The following is a 10,437-nucleotide window of genomic DNA, read 5'->3' on the forward strand; positions in this document are numbered from 1 at the left end:
TTTTTAGAAATATCTGTTTACACTGAAAGTGAACAACTGAGAATTCTAAAATGGTTAAACACAGAAGGGGCATCAAGAAGGTACAACTGGAAGATGCTTGCCATGCAGATCAGACAACCTGAGATAAATCCTTAGATCCCACGTGGAATTTGAGAACAAACCCCTGAAACTCATCCCCTGCTCCCTAGAAATACTGATACACTTGCATGTACACATATACACGCATGCACACACACATGCACACACAAGTACACACACACTAAAATAAAAGTTTAAAAGGTCTCTTAAAGTTTAAAGAAAAAAATTTTTTCCAAAGTATTCAGTCAGGATGGAGAACATAGCTCTCTTCTTCCTAATTTAATCGTAATTATTATAACTAACAAATATAATTCTATTTTTCCTCAGTATCCTATAATTTCTCCCAATGACAATTATAAAATGTTCAGGGTGTCACTTTTCAAGTTTCACTTCTGATGATTAGCATAGATTTTTCTACTTGAGAGATGTTATTATAACAGGAGTTGCAGTTCTGGGTTTGTTGGTGGGAAACTATTATGTTAACTGATTTGGGAAGACTTACCTACAGCAGTTGCCTGGGATTCTGGGTTTTGTAAAATGGAAAAATTAAACTGAGCACAATTATGGCTGCACTCCTCCCTCTCTACTTCTGATTGAGTGATCTGTTTGCCTCTGCCTTCCAAGAGCTGGAATTAAAGGTGTGTGCCACCATCTCCCAGGTCATTTTTAATTTCTAATATGACATTATTTTTCAGAATGTTTACAGCATTTCTTGGGTTTTAATACCTGCATAATTTGTGGTGATATGTTATACTTCATCCTCAAATTTATTAACCTGTGCCTTTTTGGTAAGTTTTATCAGATTGTTAGGCATCAGAGAGGAATTTTCTGGCTTTCAGAATTTGTGAATGGATCCATATGCCATAATCAGCTTTGAAATCTTTATTTACTATATTAAAATACAAAGGGTTTCCTTGTTTTATTGAGGCTCGTTAAGAGGAAGATACTTCCTCTTTAATGGAATCTAATCTTTACCTCTGATCATAGGTGGAGACACAACATCCTTACCTGCCCTTTATATCAGAACATTGTATACAACTATCTTCTCTTACGAGTTATTTCACCGCAACTGTCAATCACCTGGACTAGAGTCCACTACTCATAAAAACCGATTTGCCTGAAGCCATGAAAAGAAGATGGGAGGAAAAATTATCTTCTTCATGAGATACTATACTTTATATCTTGGGAGTCCCTCACTCCCTAACTTTCTCTGGTTGATTGCAGTCCTCCATTGTCACCTTTAAGTAAACAGATTTGACTTTTTCTTCCTCTTTTCACCCCTCCTTCTAAGAGCTTTTAGATTTATAGATTTCCTGGTTGACATTTTTTCTCAAGTTCTAATAAAATGTTCTTCAAGTTTCCTTGTAGTTCTGTTTTTAAATTATTTTATCAATAAGATTAAAAAGTTGTGAAAGGTAACCTAGGCTCTCCAGTGAAACATGTCTTGTTAAATTATTTATTCATTATACAAAGAACCCAGGCATGTGTCATGGGATATTACGAGATTCCCTCTAATAACAAGAAATCTATAAATTTTAAAAGTCCTATCAAATAAATAGTGTTTTGTTTTTCATTTTTTGTTGTGTGTTAAAGATCTTCTGTGTATGTCAGTGGTTGGTATTATTTACTTTGAGGCATGATCGTTTCTATTTTTTTGACATTGATACTGAAGGAAGAAGGAAAGCACTTTTGTTACTTTTGAGATTCACTAGAGAAAGACTAGGTTTACAACTTTGAACCAAATTTGAAGCAAACATAAATTCGGATCTGAATAGGAAAATGGGCTCCTGTCAGATCAACCTCTGGGATCCCAGTGAGTGTCCTCAAGTCATATTTTGTAGTGGCTTAAAAAAGGCAAAACCTTTAATTCACTGCATTTCCCATCAGATCCAATCAGGGTCAAATATATCCTGACATATTTCTTGCCTACGTATTGCCCACCTGCATGTGATTAAGCATATCCATTGTAGTTGGCTCAAACAAACTAGTTAGGGAAGTAAAACCATGTGGCTTGTTATTCTCTAAGAACTACAACTCCCAGCATTTCAGGAGTTGTTTGTCTTGACGCAGGAGGGGTTTATAGATTGGGCTTTTACATTCACCCACTGAGTTGTATCTTGATTTAAATCCTTGACTCTGTCATCGGTACATGTTTGTATTGGGATCTAATAATCATCAGCTTAATGATACTCAGATAGGAATTATCACCTAGTTAAGGCATCAATGATGCAAAAGCTAATGGTAATTAGCAGAAGGAGAAAAACCGAAACCCCTGTAATAGCTGACATCAGAGTTACTATCTAGAAGGAGCTGGCTGCCTGCTGTTTCCAACCAGACAAAGCTACAATAAGTCTAGCCGTCAATGCCATCAGAGATCTGATAAGGATAAATTATAGCAGAACATTTAATCCAAATGGCCTATGTGTCAATTAAAATGACAGAGACCAGTCCATTAGGTAAATAGCCATCCCAGGCTCCCGTGGTCTCTATGGCATCGTTTTGGGGGCAGAGCTATCAGGACAGCATCAGTCTTTGTGAATAATGCTGTTATGAGTACACTATGCAAATATCTTTTGAGACACTGGTGAAGATTTCTTCACTCATATACCAATAACTGAAATTTCTGGACCATATTTAAATTTTTTTTAATTTAAAATTTCCACCTCCTCCCATCCTCCCATTTCCCTCCCACTCCCCCTTACTCTCCAGTCCTAAGAGAAGTCAGGGTACCCTGCCTTGTGGGAAGTCCAAGCCCCTCCCTCCATCCTAGGAAGGTGTGCATCCAAACAGATTAGGCTCCCAAAAAGCCAATACATGCAGTAGAATCAAAATCCAGTGTCATTATCATTGGCTTCTCAGTCCACCCTCATTGTTAGCCACATTCAGAGAGTCCAGTTTGATATCATGCTTTTTCAGTCCCAGTCCAGCTGGCCTTGGTGAGCTCCCTCACCTCCGTGGGTGGACACACCCCTCGCGGTCCTGACTTCCTTGTTCTATATTTAAGAACTTTAAGGAGTTGCTATACTAATCTCATGGTGATCATACTGTCATATGTATTTATTACCAAGGCCAAAGTGTCCTATTCTTCTACAACCCTACTTGTGCCTATCGTTTTTTGTTTGTGATTATTTCAATAAGAGCACTCTGATGAACTTATTTTTAGTATTCTAATGATTAGGAATTTTAGGTATCTTTTAAAGGTACATATGTGTCTCAGGGTTTTTATTATTAGGAAAAGACATCGTGACTACAGCAACTCTTAGAAAGAAAAACATTTAATTGGTGGTGTCTCACTTACAGTCTCAAAGGGTTCATCCACTATCATCATGGTGGGGAACATGGCAGCATGTAGGCATATGTTGTGCTAGAGCTGAGAATCCAACATCTTATAGGCAGCATTTGACTGAGACACTGGATCATTTTCTGAGCATAGGAAATCTCAAAGCCCACCCCCTCAGTGACACACTGCCTCCAGCAAGGCCATATTCATTCCAACAAAGCCACACCTCCTAATAGTGTCAATGACTATGAGATTATGGGGGCAATTCCATTCAAATTACCACATTCACTCCCTGGCCCCATATTGTAACATGAGGGCCAGGTTGTTGGGGTTTCTGTCCTCCACAATACCCCACAGCCAGCAAGTCCCAAAGAAAATCACACAGAGATCTCTAAAAATCACACAGAGATCTCCATAAGATTATAAACTTATTGACCAATTAGCTCAGGCTTCATAATAGCTCCTTTAATGTATATTAACCCATTATTCTTATCTATGTTAGCCTCATGGCTTAGTACCTTTTCTCAGCCAGGTACATTACATCTTGCTTCTTTGGTGGTCTGGGCTGGACGGCAGATAGAGCTTCCTGCTTCCCAGAATACTCCTGTTCTTATCGCCCAGCCTCTACTTCCTGTCTGGTTCACCCACCTATACTTCCTGCCTGTCCAATCAGCTTTTATTTAAAACATGATTGACAGAATACATACAATTCTCCTGTACCACAATATACTTGTAAAAGTATCTCCATAGTATATCAGATTGTCAATAATGTTTTAAAATCAAAAGTTCAAAGTCTCTTCTGAGATTTATGTAATCTCATTACTTGTAATCACCTATAAATATCAAAATCAAAAAGCAATTCACATACTTCCACCATACTATGGCATAATATATATATTGTCATTCCCAAATACAGGGAAAGGGGCACAGTAAGATAATACTGGACCAAAGCAAGATCAAAGATGATCTGGGCATATTCCAAACTCTGTATCTCTATACCTGATATCAAAACACTCTTCAGATCTTCAACTCTGTTTACATTTGCTGACTTTAACATACTTTTTCTCTTGGGCTGGTTCCATTCCTTGTTAGCAGATTTCCTCAGCAGGATTTCCACAACTCTGGCATCTCTAATATTTTGGGTTCTCCAAGGCAATCCAGGCTTCAGTTTCACAGCTTTACACAATGGCCTCTGGAGGCCTCCATTCAGAGACACCCCTGAAACATGCCTAACCTCAGTGGACTTTTTTAGTCATAGAGGCAAATGCCATAACTCATTTCTATCTAAAGCAAGAACCACATAGCTGATGTTGCCAAGTTCTGCTGCTTACTGGAGCTAGAACATTATCTTCTCATCAATTACAGCTTCACCAGTTTTCTATCTTCTATTGCCTAAATTTGACTGTCCTGAAACTGTATCTCTAGACCAGAATGACCTTGAACTCAGAGATCAATCAGCCTTTGTCTAATCAGTGCTGGAATTAAAGCTGTGCTCTTCTACACCAAGCTCTAAGCTTTTCTTTAGTTCCTTCTCAGAAGTTGGAAACTTAGCAGGGAGGAATCTTTCCCTGAGGTCACCACTCCCTTTATTCTATTTCTTAATCTGTTTATCTTCCTGAACACAGAATTTGGCTCCATTCTATTTTCTGATGCTCTTTTTCTCAAATAGTTTTCCTTGCTCAATTTTCTCCTTTTCATTATAAATCTTCATCAGAGTTAGCACCAATAACCACATGACAGAGGCTATAGTAGGCTATTTTAAGATTTCCTCTGCCAAAAAAAATTAAACCAACATACTTACTTTAGTCTCAGGCAGACTCTTTGGGTAAGGGCAAAAGAGAGCCACTTTCCTCAACAAAATATCACAATAAAATTCTCAAAATTATATACTAAAATTATTCTCATCTAAAACTTCTTGATAGAGCACCCTACAGTTCATCAAATCAGATTCAGTAACACTGCCTTCCATGCTCCTACCAGAATGGCCCATTAAGCAGCACTTAAAATGTTCACCTGCTTTTCCAATTGACCATACCAGAATTCATGTATGTCCAAACAAAAACATGGTCAGATCTATCACAGTAACACCCCACTCTTAACACGAACCAACTTCTGCCTTAGATACCACTATCACAGCAATAATTATAAAGCAAACATTTAATTAGGGTGGATCATGTATAGTTTCAGAGGGTCAGTCCATTATTATCATGGTGGGGAACATGAATACGTGTAGACAGAAAAAGTGCTGGAGCTGAGAATCATACATCTTGCAGGTAACAGGAAGTTGACTGAGACATTGGTGCTATCCTGAGCATAGAAAACTTCAAAGTCTACTCCCACAATGACATACTTCCTTCAGTGAGGCCATGCCCACTCCAAAAAAGCCACACCTCCTAATAGTGCCACTCACAATGATATTATGTAGGCCAATTACATTTAAACTACCAAGTATGCATATATTCTCATTGGTGCTTTGTTTACTAAATTCTTTTCCTGTGGTTGACAAATACTGGTTTGGTGTTTATTGTTGTGTTTAAAGGGTGATTTATATATGCCAAATATTAATTTCTCTTAAGTTATGTAATTTGTAAACTTTCTCCCACTCTGAGCTGCTTTAGATATTTTAAATAAAAATATATTTTAGTTGTTTAACGTTTATTTTGAATTATTAAAACTTTTTCCTTGATTGTGATTATTCATGTAATCCTGAATACCAATGCATTCGATTAATGTATGACAGATCAGCTTAAGCTACTATATTTCTGAATCCAGAGGTAAATCTTTTAACAATTTATATTGTGAAGTTTTCTTATATCAAATTGTTTTATAACTATAACAAAATATTAAATATTTATCAGTTAGAAAATTTTATGTAACTTCTATATTTATTTCCTTTTCATTTCCTGATGATATTCTCAAGTAACTTAATATTATAAGTTAAATATAGATTACACCTTGAGAAATGCATACACTGTCATTTGGAAGCTCATCCCCCCATTTGACTACAGACTGTCTTTCCCTTTAGTTTGAATATAAAGTGACAGAACTTATTCACTGAGCTTACATTAATAGATGATAAGGAGATAATATAAGGCTCAGTTATTTTTAACTTGACAGGTCCTTCAGCAGAAAGGAATACATTAAAATCACAGTTCACAGCACAATCCATTGAGGAATTCATTAAGGAGCTTTCTGTCTACTTCGTGATATGTAAAAGTTAGTACCAAGTTACAAAGATTATAATTTAGGAAAACTGAGAATATTTAGCATGTGAAAATGAATAAATGAGAAGATTGAGTTACTTGTGATAGACTCAAATGCATCTTGTTATAAAAACCCATTAACTACTTCAAAGTAGTTTTATCTACTGATATCTTGAAACCTCTGCCTTATGCCTGACATATCATGACATTAAACTCCTCCCTACAAATGATCTTTTCATTTTTCTATTTAAGTGTTGTTCATCAGTTTTTGAGGGGCTTTAAGGCAAATACTCCCAGTTTAATCATGGTGTTGGACAAATGCAAACTGCAGCTGCCCAGTCAGGAGCAGGACTGCCTGAGGCCTCCCTTGCAGAGGAGCCTTTGCGCAGTAGTGACGGAGTTTGACAGCCCCAGACTGCAGTGTTTCCTTAATGTTTAGAACTGCTTGTCTCTAGCAAGGCACTAGTAAAATGAATTCACAGTGAATTCAAGGTTAATTTACAGTGTGACCCATTTTCCAATGAACCTAGTGAAAATGGAACAAATGAAAAAGGCACCTAGAAATGGTCCTAAAAGCACAGAGAAACCAAAAAGTTAAAAAGGAAGCTGGTCCACACCATTGATGGCAATTGATGAATGTATGGTATTTGTACCAAGTCACCTTGCCTTCAATATCCCCAGAATAGGAGAGAGGTAAGCCTCCTCAAACCTTCCCCCAAACCAGGTGTCCCTCTCAAACTTCCAGGTGGATGCTTTATTCCCAGGAAGAACAAAATTTTGTTGCCTCCCTGCTTGCTCTCAGCTATGGATTGCAGAGCCTCAATCAGGCAAATGCAGCAAGGAGTGGAGAGTCCCTTCTTCTGTTCCACCCACACTCACAGGAACCTGACTTTATGTGCATGCAAACTGCTAAGACTGCGGAGACCCTGAGAGTCCTTCTGGAATAAAAGGTGTTAAGTTCTATAGCAGCATGAGTAAGCTATGAGGACCTGAGGCTGTATGATATCTTCTAGAGCCGACTTTTGGACCACAGCATCAGCCCAACAGAAGTTAGCCACAACCCAACTTCCCTCTACATAGCTCTGGATCAAATACATGTTCCAAGGCAGGGAAGAAAGCTACAAATCAACTGTGAGTCTGTTTGCAAATGACACAAAAGCACTGGCAGTGGAAGACTTCCAGTGTAATAGCATTGTGGAAAACAGTGGAGGTGGTGATTACAATTAGGAGAAACCACTTCTGCCAAAGAAAGCATAGTATATTCTACTGGTTCCTTGAAGGAGACTTCAGAGTGAAGAGTAAGGACATCCAGGGATGTCTGTCAAACTCAGAATAAGTGTTAAGAGACCCATGATATCATTTCTCCCAAAGACATATTGAGGCTGCAAAGTATTAAAGAATGCTACCTCTACAGGCCTTCAAAATATGAGGTTTAATACCATTGTTGTACATAAAGTAGACCCAACAGATATCAAGCATACACAGTACCTAACCATAACAGAGTGCTCATGTTCCTCAAGGGCTCATGGAGCATCTCACAGATAGCCTGTGAACTGGGTATTATGCGGAAATTCAAGTGTAAAAGGATAGAAGTAATATAAAACATGGTCTCCAATCACAGCAATAAAATTAGCAATCAATAACAAAAATGGAAAGCTCAGAAATATGTGCAAATTTAAAGTTTTGATACATAGTAAACAGGGGCAGGTAAAGAAAAGTTGAGAATATTAGAGACAACTCAAAAGGAAGAGTTAACATGTCAGAAGTGGGAAACCGATAAAGAAGTGCTTAGATGAACATTTGCAGTTATAAATCTCTGTGTTATATGCACAGGAGCAGAAGTGGTAAATTAAATGGTAAGTAAACTGCTTTTGTCTGTTGCTACCTCATTTTCACTAAGACTGAGCAATGGCTTTTAAAATCTTTACTAATATTCAGTTTTGTGGTTCGTAGTAGCTATTATAGGTATGAGGTGGTGTCTCTTGAGTTTGCTTTCCATTTCTCTGGTAAGTAAAGACTGTGTGGATCTTCTCATGTGCTTACTAGTGACTTACTCATACAGCTCCTTCAAGAAATTTCTTACTAAGGCCTTTGCCAGTTCTTTGAATTATGTTGTTTGGTACATCTTATTTGTTTTGTTTTATTGTTGAAATTGAATTCTTTATATATTGTCTTAATTTGGTTTCCATTTCTGTGATAAACAACATGTCCAAAAACAACTTGAGGAAAAAGTATTTGGCAAATAGGTTATAGTTAACTATCGAGGGAAATCAGAAAATGAAATTGAGGCATGAACCTGGAGGCAAAAACTGAAGCAGAGGCCATGGAAGGGTATCACATACTAGATTTCTCCCCATGGCCTGCTCTTTTTGCTATCTTTTATAACCCAGAGCTGCTTGCCCAGAGATAGACCTCCCACAGTGGACAGGGCTCTCTCACAAAAATCATTAATCAAGAAAATATTCCACAGACTGGCCTATAAGCCAGTCTGATAGAGTCATTTTCTCATTCAGGTTCCCTCTTTCTAGATGACTTTGGCTTGCATGAAGCTGACAAAAGAAAACAAAATCTCACTAGGACATATATCCTAGACAGTAAAACTGCATGGCTCTGCTGGACTATCCCCCCCCACTTGTCTCTATGTTCTTTGAAACGGAGAATAATCTGTATTGATGAGAAAGAAAAAGTCTGTAAAGATGGGTAACAACCTAGTACGGGGCGTAGCCAAGAACTGTGTAGTAACATATCATAAAAACATGGCCAGCACTAATATGACCTTCCAGGCTCACGTGAGCTGTAAAACTAGCTGCTTCTATTTGTGGGTCACTTGTACTCTCCCTAACAGTACTGTGAAATTAAACAGACATATTCTTTACATTGAAGTCATGCCGTTACCCAAAGAGTGCTTCACTCAAGGCCTGCTTCACTGTGTATTTCAAAGATCTCACTACAGTTGTGACATTGACCGGAAAAAAGGGTAACCACCATGCTAGGTTTGAGAATGCCAGCCTCCACTAGGCTAACAAGGAAAGTACCAATACCACCAATTTTATGGACAAGCTTGAGGGGAAAATGTAAAACCTGGTCTGTTGCACAAGTAGTGTTAGAATACAATCTTTAGCTTCTAACCTGTGATTTCATGGACAGTGTCATCTTCCAATTGACTTTCCATCTTTTATCTAAAATGTCATAACATTTGACTTCAGCATATTGTCACCATTCCACCCAGAAATTGGCACAGATGCTATTTGTGTTGGAGATATATCCAATTGTTCTTTCTAAATGTATTTGTTTTGACAATTTCATGCCTGAGCATCCCTCTCTCCTCTCCAACTCCTCCTCCCCATTCTATCTCAAATTCACGACCTCTTACAAATAACAAAACAATCCATGTGTATCCATCAATGGCTGTGTATAGTTGTAGCCTAATGACAGGCTCATTTTTTAATTTTCTTTTCATTTTCTTTTATCAGATTTTTTTCTTTTTAAATAAGAAAATAAACTATTTTTCCATTTTACATACAAATCCCAGTTTCCACTCCCTCTCCTCCTCCCATCCCTTCCACCTACCCATCCATTGGACCGTGCAAGTTACAAGTCCCACTCCACTCCCAAACCTTCCTACTCCTCCCTCTGTAACCTCAGAGGAACACTAAAACACAAACTGCAACTACACAGAGAAAACCAGGAGAAGGGACCAAGAGAGGACTTCTGAAGCACAATCTGTGACTGTACAGAGGGCACCATGAGAGGAAACCAAGAAAGTAGACCATGATAGCAGACAGAGAGGTACAAGAGAGATCTCAGTGGCTCCCTGAGACACAGAGAGTGGACAGTACAGTGCAGACCAAGAACAGTTCCCAAAGACACAGACAG

This window comes from Microtus ochrogaster, unplaced genomic scaffold, assembly GCF_000317375.1.
Source record: "Microtus ochrogaster isolate Prairie Vole_2 unplaced genomic scaffold, MicOch1.0 UNK9, whole genome shotgun sequence".
NCBI classification, from domain to species: Eukaryota; Metazoa; Chordata; class Mammalia; order Rodentia; family Cricetidae; genus Microtus; species Microtus ochrogaster.